Source organism: Microtus pennsylvanicus, chromosome 13, assembly GCF_037038515.1.
Source record: "Microtus pennsylvanicus isolate mMicPen1 chromosome 13, mMicPen1.hap1, whole genome shotgun sequence".
Classification (NCBI taxonomy): domain Eukaryota; kingdom Metazoa; phylum Chordata; class Mammalia; order Rodentia; family Cricetidae; genus Microtus; species Microtus pennsylvanicus.
In genome coordinates, this window is record NC_134591.1 from 43,206,960 (window position 1) to 43,220,965 (window position 14,006).

The window sequence follows — 14,006 nt, forward strand, 5'->3', positions numbered from 1 at the left end:
AAGCTGTCTCTTGGTGTCTTAGGAGGGAGTGAGCTAAGGGCTTCCTGTGTAAACGCGATGTCCTGGGGTTGGTTTTCGGCAGTCACATGCAAGGCAGGTGTGGGGTGACAGATGTGTGCAGAGACAGGCAGGCCCTGGGGACTGACTGGCCATCAGTCGACCTGATGAACTCTGGTGCAGTGGGAGACCCTTTCTCAAGGAAGAAGGCGGAGTTACAGTGAGATGGCTCAGCAGGAAAAGGCTCCCGCTGCCAAGCCTGCTAACCTGGGTTTGATTCCTAGGCCCCACAAGGAGAGAACAAACAAAGAGAGACAAACAGGGGCCTGTCCTCTGCTGACGTGTGCCTCCACACAGCTCACACAAAATAAAATAAACGGAATTATAAATGATTAATAATGATTAACAAAGACACCCCATGTCAACTTCTGGCCTCCATATGTGCATGCACGGATGGACACACACACAGGTATATACACACGCACCACACACAATAAATTAATTAAAACCTGTCAGAAAGAAGCAATGCAGCTTGCTGAAGACTGTGGCATGGGGGACAGGACAGATGGGGTAGCGTGACATTTGTGGACCCCCGTCACTGTTGTGCCATCTCAGGAGATCTATGAAGGATGACCAATCCAAATAGAGGCCCAAGCAGGGCCTTGGAGAGGACACAGCCCAGTAGGAGGCAGGGAAAGGCGGACAGGTTGGTGTTGGCAGGAACAGGGCATGGGCAGGGCTGTACCTGGCTGCTGGAGGAGCTTGGTAGGCTTAGTGCCTGGAGTGTGCAGAGCAGCCTTGGGGCTGGCTTTGGAGAGGGGTCATGGCTTCAAGGCCGCAATTTGTTTTCAGAGGAAGAATACATTGGATTTCTTCATGTGAAGAGGACTTTAAAGAAGGCTGGGGAATAAGGATCCAGCCCAGGCTACTGCGCAGGCTCACTGAGAGGAGGTACATTTGTAAAGCTTTATGTAGAAGACTGGGATGCCCAGATGGACCTGTGGCTCTCATGAGCATCAGTGGTGGGGGTCTGTGAGCATCTCACCCTGCCACTGTAGTTCCTGAAAGCCCCTATCAGCCTATCTCAACCTTCTCACTCTGTCTCCACCCGACCAACCGCGATTCCTGGGCCTGGTATAGCTGCTCACACTGCCCAGAGGCACAGAGAGATGGAGTTGCTTGCCTAAAATCACACAGCGAGGAGTACCATTTTCTCAGGCCCTAGTCCGGAGGCTGCTGTAACCCTCCTGAAACCTCGCCAGGAGGGAAAGTGGAACCTGGCAGGGGCCACAGAACATGTGCCGGAGGTGGCTGCTTCCTTTCTTGTTTATTGGTCCTTCCCTTCATAAAGGAGAAGGGTGCCATAGCCACCACCCAAACAATTCTCTGTAAGATATTCCAGGAAGATACAGGCCTGGGGCCTGGGCCAAGCTGACCCGCCCCTGGCGCCAGGCGGCAGAACAGCCAGAAGAGACAGCTCAGCAACCAGTGCCAATATTTGCCCTGGCCCCGCCTCCCTGGCCCCAGCCCCAAGATCAAGGCTCTAAAGACAACAGGTTCTTTGCTGTGCAAACACGAAGGGCTAGATGAATGGAACTGAAAGTGGCTCCAGCTGGGCCCCAGGGTTTGGGTTGAAATCACCTTTGGGTTAGCAGGCCGCCATCTCTGTTTGCTGGGGCTCTGCTTTCATCCTTAAGCTCACAGAACCACATTGGCTAGAGCCAGCAAGAGGCTCAGGCAGGCTTCCGACAAAAGAGGACACTGCCTCCCAGAGAGGACAGGGATTGGCTGCATGGCCTGCTGACTGACATGGGGTTCTGACGCCACACTAATTCCAGAAACTCATTTTGTATTCAAGTCTGGCATGTGTCTTTTTACAACACACACACACACACACACACACACACACACACACACACACACACACACACACACACGGGGGCAGGACAGGAGATCCTGTCTCAAAAACTTGAACACACATAGTAAAAATAGCTAATGATAAGTTATAACTTCAAAACTTTTGCATTTGGGAACTCTCTCTCTCTCTTCCCTTCTTTCCCTCTTTCCCTCCTCTCCTTCTTTCCCTCTCTCCCTCCCTTCCGAAACACAATCTTGCCATGTTGCTTTGTCTGGCCTTGAGCTCACAGTCTTCCTGACTCAGCCCCTCAATGATGAACCTGAGGTTCGTCAGGTGGCTCAGGGAGATAAACGTGCTTGTTGCCAAGTCTGAAGATCTGAGTTCGATCCCTAGATCTCATATGGTAGAAGGAGAAAACTGATTCAAACTAAACGTCCCCTGCTCTCCAGAGTTTGAGAGTGTGAGCCTGTACGCGTGCGTGCATGCAGTAGCCTGTGCGTGTGCGTGCGCACACACGCACAAATAAGTAAGACACTAAAGAATTGTCAGTTTATAATAAAAATGTATTTGTAGCTGGGCAGTGGTGGCACATATCTTTAATTTCAACACTCAGGAGGCAGAGGCAGGCAGATCTCTGATCTCTGTGAGCTCGAGGCCAGCCTGGTCTCGAAAACCAAAAAAAAAAAGTATTTGTAACAGTTCAAACAGAAAACATTTTATGAAGTGCTATAAGAAAAGTGTTCGGGTATGTGTGAAAAAAGCTTTATAAGAAAAGTTTAAACTTTTTAAAATTTTAATGTATGTATAGTTGTTCCTGTAGAAGTCGTTCACCTCCCTGATTTGGTAGATTCCTAGGTATCTTTCTGAAGCTATTGTAAATGAGGTGGGGTTTTTTTCCCAATTTTTTTTCTTGGCAAGTTTGATATTGGCATGCAGAAAAGCTACTGGCTTTGCTTCTTTGCTGAGAGTGTTTATCGGATATGGATATGGGAGTTTTAGGGCCGGTGGTAGTCTTTTAAATATAGAACCATGTCACCTGGGCCACTTTTACTTCTTCCTCCCCTGGTGGGAACCTTTTGTTCCTTTCTCTTGTCTTACCCATCTAGCTAAAGACTTTGAACTCTGTATTAGATAGGAGTGAAGAGAACAAACACTCTAGTTTGGCTCCAGATCTGGGGAAAACAAACTTCTCAACTTTTTCACCATTGAGAACAATACACAGTTTTCCTCAGACTAAGTCATAGTCCTCCTTTTCCTTTATCCTGAAGGGATGGAGAAACTTTGCTAAAGAACTTTTCTGCATCAATTGAGGCAATCATGTGACTTTTCTTTACATTTCTTTATTTTGTATGTGTGAGTACACTTAAGTGTAACACACATGCATGTGCCAGAACACATGTGTGGAGGTCAAAAAGCTTCAAGGAATCTAACTCAGGTCATCAAGGCTTAGCGGCAGTGGCCTTTATCCGCTTAGCCATCTTGCTGGCCCTGGTCATGAGGTTTCTGTCCTTACGTCTATATGTGCTGAATTGCACTTATACTGATTTGTGTGTGTTGAATCAAACTTGAATCCTTGTAATGAAACCGATTTGGTCATGGTGTATAATCTTACTGTGGCTTTGAATTTGGTTTACAAAGATTTTATTGAAATTCATTGTCAATGTTCCTCAGGGACATCAGTCTATAGTTTGATGTTGTTGTTGTTGTTATATCCATATCTGGCTTTGGTGCCAGAGCATTACTAGCTTTGCAGAACTGGGGTTCCAGATGGTTGTGAGCTGCCGTGTAGGTGCTGGAGCTGAAGCCAGGTCCTCTGCTGAGCCGTCTCCAGCCTCTGTTAGAAGATTTACTACTATCTCAGTCTCACCGAGTGCCGCATGTTCGTTTACATACCTGTCCTTACTTACGAAGCTTTAGGGGTGCCTCTGTGTCTAGGAATTTATCCATTTCTACGAGATTTCCCAGGTTTTTAAAAACAAAGTTATATAAACATTCTCTAATCATATCTCTGTCTCACTGAATCTATAGTAATCTTTCCTTTTTACCTCTGTTGTTATTAGTTTAGATCTGCTCTGTCTTTGATTTGTTTGGGTTTGTTCATCTGATTTATTTTCCTATTTAACTTTTATTACATTTATTTAGTGTGGTGCATGTGTGTGTTCTTTCCTTCTATTACAAGGGTCCTGGGGACTGAACTCAGGATGTCAGGCTTGGTGACAAGTGCCTCTGCCCCTTGAGCCATCTCTGTGGCCCTCCCATTTCCTTTCTTGCCCTGGCCTTTATTATTTCTTGCTATGCACTGTTTTTGAGTTGAGGCCTTTTCTTGTTTTTGTAGGACCTTGAGTTGCACTGAAATTAACTTGAGGTGGTTCTGGTTTTTATAAGATCTTTCTGATTCTCTAGCTAGAAGCTTTCCTGTGAGAACTGTCTTGGCTATATTCCAAAGGTTTTGTACTTTTGTTTTCACTGGATTCTAAGAGCTTTTAAATGTTTCCCTGATTTCTTCATTGACTCTTGTTATTCAAGAGTATTTTCATCCAGTTTCCATGTATCTGTGTAATTTCTCTAGCTCTTCTCTGTTGTGTAATATTACTTTAACTATATAAAGATGTGTTACATTTGTTTATGCTGCATTTGTTTAATGATGTAAGGATGTGTGTTTAATTATGTAAAGAGGTGTTGCATCTGTTTCACCTTGCCTGCCTAAGGCATCTGATTGGTCTAATAAAACTGAATAGCCAATAGCTAGGCAGGAGTGGGATAGGTGGGGCTTAGAGGCAGAGAGAATAATTAGGAGGAGAACTCTGGGCTCAAGAGAGAAAGAGAGAGACTCCTGGGGCCAGAAGCCAAGCAGCCACCAGACAGACAGACATAGAGAAGCAGTGAAAGTAAGATATACAGAATTAAGAAAGGTAATAAGCCCCAAGGCAAAAGGTAGATAAAGAGAAACAGGTTAAGTTAAAAGAGCTAGCCAGAAATGAGCCTAAACGAGGTCAAGCATTCAAAACTAACAGTCTCCCTGTCATGATTTGGGAGCTAGCTGGTGACACAAAAGAAAAAGCTTGTGTCCATTTCTCAATCCCTAATTTTACCACACTGTGATTTTATACTATGCAAGAGATCATCTCCATTCTTTCCACTAGTAAAGGGTGGTTGGCTTGCGAGGTGGTCTACTGTAGAGCTGGTCACAAGACTGCTGAGAATATGTGTTCTGCATCCCTTCAAGATGACCAGAGAAACCTGGTGTGAGGCTGCCAAGCGTGGAGGGAGCCTGACGATCCCACCCCTAGCTGAGGATTGAATTGCCTGCCTACCAGCCCTGCCAAAGAGCCTCCCAGCCTTCGGCACTTCTAAACACGAGGAGCTGGCTTCCTCTGACAGCTGTAACTCTGGGACACTGATTCTACTCAGTTTTCAGTGATTAGGCCCAGATCCAGAAAACGCATCTGCTCCCTCTGTTCCTGGAGAGCATTCCTCTGCAAACTGGGGACCGTCTCTCCAGAGACATTTCAAGCTACATGGTCCCAAAGCGTTAAACAAGCCTGGGAGCAGAGCTGGACACGGTGCCCTTCTTTCATCTTGGCTTCCTCTCCTTCCTGATGAGCTATTGTCAAGCTGGCACGGCCACTGCTATTCTGAAAGGTAAGGACAAACGTGACTGGCGCTCTCTGAAGGGTAGAGACTGCTTTTTTCTAGGGCTCGTTCCCTATAGCATACCCACATGGGTCACAGCTCAGGTCTTTCTGATGTTAAAACAGCCCCTAGGTTCTCCCAGGTTCTCTTCTGACCACCTTTTCGACTTCCAGGCCAATTGTCTGTTTCCGCCTCCCGTGCCCTTTCTGCGCAGAAGCCCGAGCTGAGCACTCCCGCCATCGCGATGATTCGTTCCTTCTGTCTCTATAATGGTGCACTGTGCTGTTTCCCTGTTTGAGCATTTCTTCTCCCTTCTCCATCCTCTGCTTCCCTGTAAGTACTGCCTCCCCTAGGGCCCCGTCCTTAGCCATCTGCGTGTCACCGTCTATTTGAGGGCTTCCTTTCCTTCCTTTGGAATATGATGACCGCGGGTCTTCTGCCCGGACTGTGGAGAAAAACTCACCTCCAAACCAACAATGGCCGACGAACAATTCCAGGCTTTTTCTGCCTGATTTTATTCTCACGTCTGGCTTCTGCTCAATCTCTCTTCCGGGCTCGTTGCTCTTAATTAAGGGATCCACGTCTGGTGCTGCATCCTCTCAGCTCCCGCGCGGCACTCCGCAGCTACGGTGTCTGTCTATTCTGGCTCCTCACCAGCGAGTAGAGAGCCATCCTGGCAGCAGGTGCTTCACCAATACACATGGAGTGAATGAAAACGTCCTCTCGTGCATCCCCCTGCCTCAGCTCACTTCAGCTTCGGAGGCGCCCTTCTGAAACACAGATCCCTGTTCATAGGCTAAAAGCTTCAGTGTTCGGGGATCTCCAAGCCCTTTCCTGAAAGCGGTCCTTGCTGACCGCCCTGACTTAATCAGGGCTACTCTTCTCAGCTCCCCTCAGCTCAGCCCACCCGTAGCTCCCTTGGGCTTTCCTCGTGGGACTGCTATCACTAGTTTCCACACTCCATATAGCCCTGAAGGCCTGGCTCCCCTCCTTCGTGATTTGCTAGCTCATATTCATCCCTCAAACCCACTTGGGCATCGTTATCATTTGGGAAACATTCTCGCCTCATAGGTCTTGATGACCCGTTCTAACATCTTGCCGTGGACTAACAGTTCCCAAAGCATGCAGAAATCACAGCACTGGCTACATTCAGCTGAATGTGGAAAGTCACTTCTGTTTCTCACTTGAGGGCAGGAATTGTCGGCTCTGCCTACTCGGGCCACTCTAGGCACCCAATAATTGTAAAGGGGGTGACCATACTAGTCAGGTTTCTCCAGAGAAGCAGACGGGGGGAGGGGAGTATCTCTGTGGTATTTCTCTGTCTGTCTGTCTACCTACATTTTCTACCTCTACATACATATCTGAGACACTTCCTTTAACAAACTGGCCTGTGCAGACACGGGGGCTAACTAGTCTGAAGTCTTTAGGGCAGGCCATCAGGCTACAAGTCTCCCTTCTTTTTTTAAAAAAAATACGTATTTATTTATTTATTATGTATACAATATTCTGTCTGTGTGTATGCCTGCAGGCCAGAAGAGGGCACCAGACCTCATTACAGATGGTTGTGAGCCACTATGTGGTTGCTAGGAATTGAACTCAGGACCTTTGGAAGAGCAGGCAATGCTCTTAACCACTGAGCCATCTCTCCAGCCCAAGTCTCCCTTCACCTCGGTCTTATCTTTCAAAGATGGTTAGCATGGCATACATATTTTGAAGGGTAATATGTTTTACTCAAATTTACTAATTTCAACATTAAGCTCTTATTTTTAAAAAGGGCTGATATTTAGGAAATATATGTATAATATATACATAAATACATATAAAATGTTTTAAAAATATATAACAACAATTTAAAAAAGAGGCCATAAATTTGAAAGGGAATAAAGAGACATACATGGGAGAGATTGGAGGTAGGAAAGATAAGAGGAAAATGACGGAATTCTAATCTCAAAAAAACAAAAAACAACAAAACAAAAAACCAGGGCTGGAGATGTAGCTCAGTGTAAGTGCTTGCTTACTGTGTGAAGCCCTAAATGTCACCCTTAGTAACAACATATTGTCACAGCGGCATGCAGGCTGGTGTGTGACCACATCCAGGCACCATACCTGAGTCATCTTGACATGAGACTGACAACCATGACGAACCTTAACTTCCCTGTCCATAAAATAAATATCGCGTCCTAGGACCCTACAAAGAACTCAGGAACTCAGGATCGGCAATTATCTGTGTTTGGCTTGCTCGTCCACTCAAATCCATCATTTGGTGTCTGCAGTTCCGCCAAGGAAGTTCATGGTTAACTACTTTCTACAGATGAGGAGACCGAGATTTACTGAGTAGCAGGAGAATGGACGAGACTGGATTCTCTGATTCCCAGCCTAGTGCTGATCCGCCTGGGCCCTGAAACCGACAGAAGCAGGAGCTGACCTCACTAGTTAGTGTTTGTTATTGTGTCTAAGTGTGCGAGTGCAGGCATGTGTATGACGTGGTGTCCATGTGGAGGCCAAAGAACGGCTCAGAGGAATCAGTTCTATCCTGTCACCTTGTGGGATCCCAGGCTCAAACTCGGGTCTCAGTTCGGCACACAAGCACCCTGCCCAGTGAGCCATCGTGCCAGCCCATCCTAGGAACTGCTGGATGTAATTTCTCTTTCCCAGGAGACAGAGTACAAGCATAGCCAGGCCTTAACACCTGGTGGATTAAGAATTAACAATTTAGCCGGGTGGTGGTGGCGCACGCCTTTAATCCCAGCACTGGGGAGGCAGAGGCAGGCGGATCTCTGTGAGTTTGAGACCAGCCTGGTCTACAAGAGCTAGTTCCAGGACAGGCTCCAAAGCTACAGAGAAACCCTGTCTCAAAAAACAAAACAAAACAAAACAACAAGAACAAAAATCCATATCAGTTTATGCTGCTCTGCTCTTGAATATCCTTTAACACAAATTATGGAAGCAGGGGTTGGAGGTGGCAGAGTAGTTAAGAGTATGTGTTCTTCTGTTCTTCTAGAGAACCTGAGTTCAGTTGGCAACACCCACATCAGGTGGTTCACAAACACATCTAACTCCATCACCCTTCCCTGGCCTCTACAAGGCACCAGGCGTGTGTGCAGTACACATTCATACATGCAGGCAAATGATCATACACCTAAAGAAATCAATCTTTCTTTAGGAGAGTGGAATCTCAAAAGACAAATTCCAAATGGGTTTCCCTTCCCCCCATAACATGCACTCACACAACACATATGCAAATACATACACAAGATACAATAATATAAAAATCAAATTAAAAATAAAAACAAATAGGAAATAACCAGAAAGAAAATTTAAGATAAAAAAATTGACTGGGCTGTGGAGCCACGTGCCTTCCAGCACTCAAGAGGCAGAAGTAGGTAGATTTCTGAGTTAGAGGCCAGCCTGGTCTACAGAGCAACTTCCAGGGCAGTCAGTGCAACATAAGAAACCCTGTTTTAAAAAGCAAAACAAAATGCTTATCCTAAGAGCCAGGGATATAGGTCAATGATAAAACATTTGCCTGGCACACATAAGGCCCCAGTGATCCTTTGCACTAGGAAGTTAAAAAAAAAAAGACTGAACCTCCCACGTTGGACAAACACAAATGAATGACCCTAGCCATATTATACTGCTCATAATGCTTTTATACCAGAGTAGGATGTTGATTGCCTGAACTAAGGGGACACTGAGCAGGCAGTCATGAGAACACTACCTGCAAGCTGGCCATAAATTCTTGCCCTTTTCCTCATCTCTATAAATTAAAGCCTAGGCTCTCATTTGAAAGACAAAATGAATTGTTCAGGTCACAAGAAATAGCTGTTTAAAGAATTTATCGGCAAAGAAAAAAATGGAAGAAAGGATTTTTAAAAAGGAAGGTTTTTTTGTTTTGTTTTTTTGTTTTTTTTTTTTTTTTTGAGACAGGGTTTCTCTGTATAGACCTGACTGTCCTGGAACTGACTCTGTAGATCAGGCTAGCCTTGAACTCAGAGATCTACTAGCCTCTGCCTAGTGCTGGGAATTAAGGTGTGAATCACCACCACAGGGCTTAAAAAAAAAGGAACTCTTAAACCAGGTGTCGTGGTCACACCTTTAATCCCAGCATTTAGGAGGCAGAGGCAGGCAGATCTCTGAATTTGAGGCCAGCCTGGTACATAAAGTGAGTTCCAGGATAGTCAGGGCTACACAGAGAAACCCTGTCTCAAAAAACAAAACACAACAAAAAGGAACTTTAAAAGTACACTATGCAGGCGGGGCAGTGGTGGCACATGCCTTTAATCCCAGCACTAGGGAGGCAGAGGCAGGTGGATCTTTGTGAGTTCGAGGCCAGCCTGGTCTACAGAGCGAGTTCCAGGACAGGCTCCAAAGCTACAGAGAAACCCTGTCTCGAAAGAAAAAAGTACACTATGCGGGCTGGAGAAATGGCTCAGAGGTTAAGAGCACTGGCTGCTCTTCCAGAGGTCCTGAGTTCAATTCCCAGCAACCACATGGTGGCTCACAACCATCTGTAATGAGATCTGGTGCCCTGTTCTGGCCTGCAGCATGCATGCAGACAGAATACTGTATACATAATTAGTAAATCTTTTTTTAAAAGTACACTATGCTTTGGAGTAGTTCTCAGGGTTCATTCTGAGGGTAAATATGGAAGGAAGCTCTGCCTTCCAAAGCAAGCACACAGGTGAGATGTTTGTGATGTTCCAGCTGTCACTGTGATCAGCGCTGACCACAGACAATAATGTGGTGGTGCTGCTGTGTATTTTGGGTGGGGTCATTAAACTAGGCTCAGGTATGCTGTGTTTGACGAATGATTTATTGGTACTAAGAATTTGGTGAGGCATGCTACTGTTTGTCTAAACGGCATCTTAAAAACAACTTTTAGCCGGGCGGTGGTGGCGCACGCCTTTAATCCCAGAACTCGGGAGGCAGAGGCAGGCGGATCTCTGTGAGTTCGAGGCCAGCCTGGTCTACAAGAGCTAGTTCCAGGACAGGAACCAAAAGCTACGGAGAAACCCTGTCTCGAAAAACCAAAACCAAAACCAAAAAAAAACAAAAACAAAAACAAAAAAAAAACTTTTAAATACTTATTTTTTGGTTTTTTTTTTCGAGACAGGGTTTCTCTGCGGCTTTGTTAAATACTTATTTTAAAATAGGCAAGTGTGTGTGTGTGTGTATGTGTATGTGTATGTGCAAGCACACATGTTTCTGTGTCTGTCTGTCTGTTCTGTGAGTGCAGGCGCTGAGGCCACAGGCATCAGATTCCTTTAGAACTCAAGTTCCAGGCAGGAATGAGCTGCCCAGTATGGTGCTAGGAATCAAACTCCAGTCCTCTGTGAGAGCAGTACAGTTTTAGCCACCGGGAAATCTCCTCAGCCCCACCAATGACATTTCAAAACTCAATTTTATGTGCACAAAAACCCAAAGTGCAGGGCTGGAGAGATGACTCACTGGTTAAGAACACTGCCTGTTCTTCCAAAGGTCCTAAGTTCAGTTCCCAGGAACCACATGGTGGCTCACAACCATTTGTATTGAGATCTGGCGCCCTCTTCTGGCCTGCAGGCATACCTGCAGACAGAATACCGAGAATACTGTATACATAATAATAAGTCTTCAAAAAAAAAAAAAACCCAAAGTGCACTGTGCTGGTCACAGCATAAGGGATAAACAACGTAAGTAAGGAGGATGCACTTGGCTCAAATGCTCTGTGGTGGTGTGTGGTGGAGCAAAGGGGAGCCAGGGAGGAGACCTCACCTTTATAATAAATACCCCCTCTCTGTCAGTAAAGCTCCTGGAGCCCAAGCTGGCCTTGAAGTTGAACTCACTACACAGTTGAGGATGACCTCAAGCTTCTGATCTTCCTGCTTCTAACCCCTGAGTACATGAATCACAGGCATTTCCACATTCAGTCCCTGTTACGTGGTGCTGGGGCTTGAACCCAGGCTTCCACTTATGCTAGTCAAGCCTTCTACCGACTGAGCCACATCTCTCTCAGTACCAGTTTTCTGCGTTAGCTCCCAACACCCAAAATACCTGTGGTAAACAAACTCAAAGAAGAAAGGCTGAGAGTGGGCATAGTGCCACAGGCTTGTGATGCCTGCATTTGGGAGGCTGGAACAAGAGGGCTGTTTGGGGTCAGTCCTAACTACGTGCATATCAAGTTCTAGGCAAGTACGGATTACACAGTAAGACTGTCTTAAAGACAAAACAGAAAAGGGTTAGCTAAATGGCTCATTGGGCAAAATACTTTTGGTGTAGGCCTGATGACCCAAGTTGTCCTCTCTTCTCCATGTGCATACACACACACACACACACACACACACACACACACACACACAATTTTTTTCCCCAAGGGAGGACTTATTAACTGATTGACAGAGCTTTTAGGCCTGTGGCAAGGCCAGATATTACACATACAAGAGCAGAGTCCAGACCCAGGGCCATTCAGGCTATAAAACTCAGCACATAGAGAGCACTACCTTCCAAAACTAAAACAAAGACCTAACCCATTAAAACCTACAGTTCTGGGAAAGTCTATAAATGTACTAAATTTTCTTTGTGCCTTCTGTAGTTCCACTTCTGGCTAACTTTTCTTGTTAACTGAAGTGTGCTACTCTAGAACATGGGTTTTGTGCTTAAAAGCTCACCCTGAAGCCGGGTAGTGGTAGTACACACTTTTAATCCCAGCACTTGGGAGGCAGAGGCAGGCAGATCTCAGTGTGTTCGAGGCCAGCCTGGTCTACAGAGTGAGATAGCCAGGACTGTTACACAGAGAAACCCTGTCTCAAAAAACCAAAAACCAAAGAAAGAAAGAAAAGCTCACCCTGAGAAAGGCTCCGTGCTACACTGGGATCCTGAACACCTACTGTAGTTCCCAGCCAGCTAAGGAAGACTTTCTATTGGCTTGGATCCATGTCCAAGCAGTTTTCTCCGGTGGCTTCCCCACAACACGTGAGATGAAAACTGCTTGGCTCAACTGCTACAAAGAAAGCGAAGAGCCCTGGCTTTTCTAACATTCTAACCCTAGCCCGTTAGACAAAACCCCACAAAAGGCTTGGTTAATCCATTGACAAGATGAATACTCTCATGATCCAGTCACCTCCCAAAGCCCACTTGTGAGCACCATGGCTTCGGGGAATAAGCCTTCAACACCTGAACTTTTGGGTACATTTCAGATCCTAAGCTTAGGGGCTGGAGAGATGGCTCAATGGTTAAGAGTACTGACTGTTCTTCCAGAGGACCTGGGTTCAATTCCCAGCACCTACATGGCAGCTCACAACTGTCTGAAGATCCAGTTGCAGGGGATCTGACACCTTCACACCCATGAACATAAAGTTAAATAAACCATAAAAAATTTTTAAAAAGATCCTAAGCTTAGTGTGGTGGTGCCCACCAATAATCCCAAACTGAACTACATAGTGAGACATAGTATCTCCAAACAGCAAGACAAAAAAACAGCCTCTGAGCTGTAACATGCAACGTTTGCCTTGTCATAAATTTTACAAGTCTGAGCTTTTGGTGGTCGTCTGCACAGCGGTAGCACCTTGTATAGCTCAAAACAGTGAATGAAACCCGAGACCCACCTTTAGCAGAAACTCGGTTAGTCTCCAGAGTGTTTCTGAATGTCAAATCAAAGTTTTTAACTTACTGAGATGGTATCTCCCTTCCTTAGTTGCTCTAAGACTTGTTGCTAACATGCCCTTTAAAGGTGGGGATATCTAGAGAAGGGGTTCTCAAAATGTGGGTCGAGACCCCTTTGGGGGCTGCATATCAGATATTTACATGGCGATTCATAACAGTGGCAAAATACAGTTATGACGTAGCAAAGAAATAATTTTATGGTTGGAAGTCACAACATGAGTAACTATATTCAAGGGTCAGCATTAAGAAGGTTGAGAACCATTGTTGTAGAGACAGAAATAAGATGTAATCCACAAATTCAAGGTATGCATGTTATGAAAAATTTTTCTAGTAGCCACAATTAGAAAAGGAAAACCAGGCACTTTATTCTTATATAGGTGTGTGTGTGCTTTTTGAGATGGTCTCATATAGCCTAGGCAGGCCTGGAACTCACCAGTTGAGAATGACTTTTTTTTTTTTTTTTTTTTTTTTTGGTTTTTCGAGGCAGGGTTTCTATGTGGTTTTGAAGCCTGTCCTGGAACTAGCTCTTGTAGACCAGGCTGGTCTCGAACTCACAGAGATCCGCCTGCCTCTGCCTCCCGAGTGCTGGGATTAAAGGCGTGCGCCACCACCGCCCGGCTGAGAATGACTTTTAATCCCACCACTCAACAGGCAGAGGGTGGCCAACCTCTGAGTTCAAGGACAGTTCCAGGTCAGCTAGGAATCCATAGAGAAACCCTAACTCTGAAAAAACAGACCTTGAACTCTTCCTGACTCTCTGACTCAGCCTGCCAAGCACTGAGATTACAGGCGCACATCACCACCTCTGCGTGTCACCACCTCTGCTCAGAGTATTTTTCATCACCGTTTCCCTCATTTACCATGGGCACTGGTGTGAAGG